The sequence below is a fragment of the Oncorhynchus mykiss genome, chromosome 16, assembly GCF_013265735.2.
Source record: "Oncorhynchus mykiss isolate Arlee chromosome 16, USDA_OmykA_1.1, whole genome shotgun sequence".
Taxonomy (NCBI): Eukaryota; Metazoa; Chordata; class Actinopteri; order Salmoniformes; family Salmonidae; genus Oncorhynchus; species Oncorhynchus mykiss.
The window spans coordinates 48,964,806-48,970,805 of record NC_048580.1 but is presented as its reverse complement, the minus strand read 5'-3'; the positions used below and the strand labels follow the sequence as shown (position 1 = coordinate 48,970,805).

General features: G+C 40.4%; 1 protein-coding gene across 1 annotated transcript in view; it reads left to right on the top strand.

The window, feature by feature from the left end:
* The first annotated feature begins 317 nt into the window (after positions 1-317).
* The window catches only part of LOC110492177 (metabotropic glutamate receptor 4), a 320,316-nt gene continuing 314,633 nt past the window's right edge, over positions 318-6,000 (top strand). The window contains exon 1 of the mRNA XM_036947131.1: positions 318-775. The gene's annotated coding sequence lies outside the window, so the exon portion shown is untranslated. The remainder of the gene's footprint in view (positions 776-6,000) is intronic.

Sequence of the window (6,000 nt, the reverse complement as noted above, 5' to 3'; positions counted from 1 at the left end):
AAGGTTAGACAAAAGTGTGTAAAAAGAGAAGAGAATAATCGTGGGTATTTTGTTTTTTTATCACTATCTTCTGATACACATTAATAATTCGTTTGTCTGTCGCCCCTATTGATATTTTCAAGCCGCTTATTTGCACCGAAACATTGATTTGTTTAAAAGGCAACTGATTTTGATGTAATATTTCTTGCATCGATTTTGCGCAACCCCTCTACCCAGCATGCTGTAATGTACTATTATCAGTCACTCTCATTGCCAGAATTGCACGATAAAGCTCAGTATTCGGATGGATGGGTAAGACGTTAAATACTAATTTCCTGCAGTGTAGGAGGGGGTGGCTTTGTAAGCTACAGTCACATAAAGTAGAAAATAACCAGCGCAGGAACCCTTTCAGCACCACTCGCCAATGGACAGCGGTTTCAGCACGCAGAGTCATTGGGCAGTTTGAGAAGTGACAGGATTTGTTAGGAGTCTCGAGACCAGTGGGATTTGGACTACCGAGCCATCAAGACAGGTCCTGGAGGTTATATTCTCGTAATTCTTCGGCACTGCTATTGTATCCCCCACTACAGGACTAAACATATGCCTTTGTATCCTTACACCTGTTTTTCTTCAACTCGGGTTCGAACCAAAGAGGAGTTCTCTGGAAATAATCCGTATTTCTGCACATTCTGAAAGACACAGTCGTTGAAAATAGAAATTTAGAGTGGACGGTATCAATTCAACTTCTTCATAAACGAAATTTTCTGAAATAAAATCCAGTGGGTTTCTTTCAAAGGTAAGAGTTCATTTTCTCTCAGCTCATTGAAAAGAATCATGTGGCGGGCTACATGTGATTATTTAATAGAATGATACTTCTCCAATACATACACATTATGCATCTCTATATCATTGCTGATATGATTTTTTTTGTCTCCAAGTTTAGCTCAAATGTTTCTTCTTGAAGGTTGTAGAATCGCTGCATTTTGTTGTAGATCTGCATCCTTTGAGTCAGGGATGGGCAACTTCGATGGGGGTGGGGGCCACAAAAAATCTGAACTCATCATGAGGGACCGTAATGGCTCGAGTGGCTTGTGAGTCTGCATAACCACATCCATACCCACACGTGCAGTCAGAGCCGGCCCTAGCCTTTTGGGGGCCCTAAGAAAATTGAGCAATTATCTCAATAATTTCATGTAATTCTATTCATTTTGCCATGGGCGGTAAGAAACGTTTGCCGTTTTTAATATGATATCAGAGTGAGTGTGACTACCAAAATCAATGGAGGCCCCCGGTCGGTAATTAATGTGACTGACATGACAAGAGAGAAACTGTTGATGCACAACCAAATTTCTAAATTGCACCTTGTGTATTCTACTATTCTAATTCTCAACTCTAAGGTGAAAACCTCGACTGAGTTCCAAAACAGCTTGGAACCTCAGGCCTACAAAAGGGGGGCCACGTGCTGTCAGTTGCCCATCCCTGCTTTAGATGACTGCAAAAACTGGGGAAAGATTACTCTTTTGTTGTCCTGATATCAGATGGATCATGATATTTGATTTATGAAAACATACTGGCAATCTTGCACACTCAAGTCCAAAGTGAGAGTGCGGTCAAAGCAGGCGATTTAAAAAGTTATTTGATGCACCTTGACATCAAGTGGGCTGAATCCAGAGTGTGTATTTGCTTGTCTGTCAATATGTTTGAGGGATATTCACTCGTTTCATTTCAGCGTGTGTGTGTGCACGGTTCAGACTGTGTGTGAGTGCGCGCGTGCAAATCTGCTGCACTAGCTCTTGCATGCACTCATGTAGTCCAAATACATTTATCCCTTTCCCATTTTTTGGTTTGTCGCCTAACCAGATACTCAACAGATGAATCACCTCCAAGGACTCTAAAGCCCAATGGGCTCGAGCTGTAATAGGCTAACATTCTTCGTTACTGTGTACACAATACAATGAGGCCCTTCATCAGCTGTGTCAAAGCAAGCCCCCCTAGCAAGCCCCTCTGTTTTTCCCGCTCTATTTAACTGCCATTCAGATGAGAATAGATAATGGGATGTAATCAATTGAAAAGCAGCAGGTATGAGTCAGAATGAAAATTAATTAATTAAATTAAGATTCTATTCAAGTGAGATTCTTGCATTGGGTTAAGATTTTAATGTTGAATATTGGATTTAATTAAACTCCAAGATGTGCTGGAATACATTGAAAATCACTATCACAGGGAGGGAAAATTCATATAATGGGATATGTCTGTGTGGCCACCAGATTTTCAATAATTCCACATTCTGGTGTTATTTCCTCTTCCTTTCAAGTGCTAATGCAAGGATGCTATATACTATATACAATATGTGTTTAGGAAGGTGTCTGTCAAGGATTGTCAGATCCAATCAGTTTTCAGCATTTTATTGAGAGAGGGCAGAGAAAGATGGGAGAGAGAGAGTTTGTATGGATTTCTTTGTGCACTTTGTTTTTTTTAACCTTTTCTAGGCTGCTTTTCCTTGACAAGAAAAATGCATAGACAAAAACAAAACAACCTAACATTCACATAAATACATAGATGTTCCCACCCTATCCAATGTTGTTTCTCCTACTTGTAAGACTCTACGGCATATGACCTCAAACTGTGCTTTGCTGTTTTTTTGTCGGTAGCCATGTTCTTCTCAATATTTATATAATAAAGCATTTGATTCTTCCATTCCCTTAACGTTGAGTATAATTTGACTTGCAGTATTTAAGTAATAGCTCCTTCAGTATAAGTGATGAAAATAATATTGGCCAACCCATCGAGTATCACACCGCACCCCCATATGTCATGTCTTGTAATATGCAGTAGCGGTGCGTAGGTATAATTACCGGGGAAGCCAAGCCAGGAAAAAAAGCAATATTACAACCTATGTGTTGTGTAAATTGCATTGTTTGCTCTATAATCTGTAAATTCATATGCCTTGCCATCGTGATATATAGGCCTAAGGCCGAGACAATAAGAAGACACAGCACAGTGGCAGAATAAATTCAACCACACCTTTGTTTCATCACAATTCCGGGGAACAAAATCTGTCCGGTGGAGTCCACAAAACATATTGCATGTAACAGACCAGAACATGACCTACAGCATGGTCAATCAAGTTAATGTTTCAGACATTTTCAGTCTACCAAACAAGTATTGATTTAGAACCACGGAGAGTTACCGCAAGTCGCAAAGAAAACAGGCGCTGCCTCCACTATTCCAGCACCATTTCAACTTCAACATTTCAACATCATCTGATCACCTAGCAAAAAACGATTTAGCCCTATCAACGTACGCTAATACGCTAATATGATGTGGCCATCCATGTTACTGATTTCTGTGTGTGCGTGCTAGTAGAAAAAACATGTTGACTCACCCTACTTGTAGAGAAACGCCAATGCCATCCTCCTCTTTTATGTTACCTATACAGTCTATCACTCTGTCATGCAGTACACTCGTTTAGGTTTTGTTGTCCTTCTCTACTTGGCTAAAATGCTTGCTTGCTAGCCTAACTTCCTTTGATGGGTAACGCTGTGCCAGGCCAGCCAGTTAACATTAGCCTACTACATCTAGCTACATGTTGAACTTCCATCCTCTCAGGCCAGTGACACAGTGTATGCATTTATGGTTGGATCATAATTGCCGTTATGATCATTGGCCAGTATGGAGAATTAGGTAAAACCACAAGTCCAAATCCCGATCTCCCTCCATAGCTAATTTAGGAAAGGAGTGATTTTAGCCAGCTAGCTAGCCACCAGAGGACAACAACACAACAAGATGGAACAATTCATGTTTTTTCTGATGTGATTGGTGTGAAGCCGAATCCAAACTGTCTTGCCTTGACACTTTTTTTGGTGCGCCAGGTCCATTCACAGCTGAGCTCACTCAGTTTAGCTCAATGCTGATTGGCTATTATTTTATTTTTAAAATTATCAAGGGAGGCCAAATGCTCGCTGGCTTCCCTTGCATTCAATGCTACAGGTGGCAACAATGTCATACTATTTCTGACCAGACAGCATCACATAGATGGACTACACATACTGAGACAAAGGGCCGCTGTTTTGTTCATTCGCTCGGATGCTTTCTCCGGAGATACATTCAGCCTTGCAAATTGAAGGAAATGTATGAAACACAGAGAGACTAAAACAATGTTTATTTATTTATGTTTTGGGGGAAGCCTGGCTTCCCTTGGAATCCATGAATACACTCCACTGGAAATATGCCGATAGACGGAGTCATAGTAATCTTACATTGTAAAACTTCTGACAGCCAGCTTTCTAACTCTGCCCGTAACGTTTGGACATTATAGCACTCCCAGAAGGCATCAATTATTGAGTCATTGTTAGTTTTACACTTAAGACATGACTCTGCTGTTGTGCTATAGAATTTGAGGTATAGAATTTGTGCTATAGAATTTTGTCTCATGTAATAAATGCTATACATTTGTTTATACTGGATTAAGCATAGATTTCCGTTAACTGTCATTTAATTAATTATATTCCAACACTCCCTCTATCTTGTGCCAAAATCAGTTCCAATAGTTTATATTTATTCCCAAGAGATTGTCAGTTAGATAGGCTCTCTGCAAGGTTTTGTGTATCTTACCTATCATATGAGTATCTTTTTCTGACTCAAATAGGATTCCCTCAACATTTGCTCTGATGTCCAAAAGCTTTCAGATCGTAATTTCACAAGAGAGTTTGTATTGAGAGAGAGGGAGAGATAGAGAGATAATCAAAATGGATGCACTACAACCTCACTCTCCCCACACTACCTTGCCTAAGCATATTTATTGTATTTAATGGGATAAATATTTTATATCTGTTTGGGTTGAGATCAGTTCCATGATTAATTCAGTCAATTTAGGGGATTAATTTAAATTCTATTAGGATTTTTAATGAACAATTTCTGAGTTTCAATCTCAATTCATTTCCTGAGCTGACAGAGTTCAAACAGAATGTAGACCCCCCTCCCTCCCCTACAGACACCTGTCGCGCCTCTTACTTCAGAGGTTACAAATAGAGTACACAATGTCAAGGATCTCAACGGGCTGCTCATAATCCATCTTCAGGGTCATTGCGTGTTACTGGATCATGCTTAGACTTAAAGAGACAAAACCTCATATTGAGGGAGCAGACAATCAGATCATCAGATGCCACTTTGTCCTCTCAAGTCTAAATATTTGGAAGTTTCTTTAGTTTTGAGTTTTCGAATGACTCCATGTTCATGGAGTGTCCAGTCCACATTCTGGTTCACCTCCTCTGCTGCTCCTCCTGGCTATGACCATCTGTTCATCAGGGGGCCTGATGTCTGCCGAGTTTTGATCACAGTCTGATGATCATATTAGCGCCAAAACAACATGCCCCTAAAACCAGATCAAAATGCTGCCCGTCTCTAAACAAGCTTAAAATATTTTCCCAAAAGCAGATTTTTTTTCTAATGTAGGCCTAGAGCAATTGGTATTTTTCTGCCTTTGGTTTGTTTCTAACTTTTACAGTCCACATGACACTGTAGTGCCATTCATCCAATACGAACAAAAATGGAAGTGAAGTAGCTCTTCTAATAAATTTACGTAAGAGGTTTGGATAATGATTTTGCATGTTAGGTTAGAAGTGAATCATGGTGCAAGAAACCTGTGGAGTATGCCAGTACTATTAAGTGCTGGTCTTGTAGTTCCTGTTGTGCCCTCCCACTGTTATAATGGACCTATCAGACTGGCTTTGGTAGATTCTCAAATGGGCCATTCATTTCCAATAGGAGCTCACAATGGGGGCATGGTGCTCCATGGCACGACCATCTGCTATTGCATACATGTGAAAAGTTAAGATGGTTTTACACCATCTTAATTTGAGTCAGATCCAGGCTGTATGAGAACCGGCCGTGATTGGGAGTCCCATAGGGCGGTGCACAATTGGCCTAGCGTCGTCCGGGTTTGGCCTGTGTAGGTCGTCATTGTAAATAAGAATGTATTTACAATGTGTGATGGCCCCTACTGCTGTCGGTGTTTGTTTG